Source organism: Pseudophryne corroboree, chromosome 1 (genome assembly GCF_028390025.1).
Source record: "Pseudophryne corroboree isolate aPseCor3 chromosome 1, aPseCor3.hap2, whole genome shotgun sequence".
Lineage (NCBI taxonomy): Eukaryota > Metazoa > Chordata > Amphibia > Anura > Myobatrachidae > Pseudophryne > Pseudophryne corroboree.
The window spans coordinates 1,206,417,233-1,206,418,616 of record NC_086444.1 but is presented as its reverse complement, the minus strand read 5'-3'; the positions used below and the strand labels follow the sequence as shown (position 1 = coordinate 1,206,418,616).

At 36.2% G+C, this 1,384-nt stretch overlaps 1 pseudogene; it reads left to right on the top strand.

Moving 5' to 3' along the window:
- The first annotated feature begins 437 nt into the window (after positions 1–437).
- Positions 438–556, top strand: LOC134941350 (5S ribosomal RNA; annotated as a pseudogene).
- The last annotated feature ends 828 nt before the right edge of the window (positions 557–1,384 follow it).

Below are 1,384 nucleotides of genomic sequence, written 5' to 3'. Positions count from 1 at the left end.
GACTCTTTTTTGGGCATACTCTTGACTTGAATACTATAATGAAAATAATAATCATCTTAAAATTGTAACTTTTATTAGAGATAATGTGTAGAACTATCCTTATGAAATAAAAAAATAAGAAAGAAATATCAGGGATCACTGATGGGAGTCCACCTGCACTCCAAGAGGTGCTAGAAATATATTGTGCTTGCAAAGCTATACTTATAGACCTTAGAGAAAAAGGTTAGAAGAAAGTATAAAACGGATCTGCTGTTCCTGTTAGACAGGGGTCAAAAATAGCTGGAAATCCCAGTATTCTGGGGTTTCCCACTATTTTTGACCCCTGTCTAACAGGGACAGCAGATATAAGTATAGCTTTGCAAGCACGATATATATTTCTAGCACCTCTTGGAGTGCAGGTGGACTCTCATCAGTGATCCCTGAGTCTTCATAAGGTAGATTACTACCATACCACACTGTCAACGCCCCAAACTGTCTGATCTTGGAAGCTAAGCAGTGTTGGGCTTGGTTAGTACCTGGATGGGAGACCTCTTGGGAATACCAAGTGTTGTAGGATCTGGGGTATCATCTGCCTAACACTGACAGCAGATCCACCCTTTTTAAGTTCCTTACAACTTCTATTTCAATAATGAAATTAGAAACTTTTTATTATCAGATATTTTGCCATTTAGACACTACATATTTAGATATAACAATATAGAGTGGAGTTTAGCTGGAGACGGAACAGGCCTAGGGTTCTGTGTGAAATATTCTTTCATATGATTATATAGACACTACATATGTACCAAGTGTAAATCAGATGTATATATTTTACAATCCGTTATAATCAGAATAACCACACTGACCCCTTTTATATTATCTCTATAAGCGTTGTATAGATATATTTCTTTCTTCTTTTGTTTTTCATATGCATATTTAGTAGTTAGAAAGAATATTGTTACCAATCAATTCACTCTGCTGCAAATCTCTCGTTCGGAGGGTAGCATTACTAAAGCTTCTAAAATAAAAAAGTGGTGGGGTTGCCCATAGCAACCAAACATATTTTGTTTATCATTTTCTAGGATGCAACTGAGAAATTATAGCTAGAATCTGATTGGTTGCTACGGGTAACAGCCCACTTTTCATCTTTAGAGGCTTTAGTAATTCTTCAGACTTGTTTCTTCGGCTCTTACTAGGAGACCCATATCTGGTAATTGTTGCATAGGTTGCTATGGAGAGAACTGTTCTAGCTTGGAGAAAATAAGATTTAAGTGCCACTTGCTATAAGTCATAAGTATAGTTACAGTGTGACTATAGATCAGCCAAGTTAAATGTGAGCTAGATTAACGGCCTAATTAGAACCATAACATACTTGGTGAAACCGAACTTTCCTTATATATATATC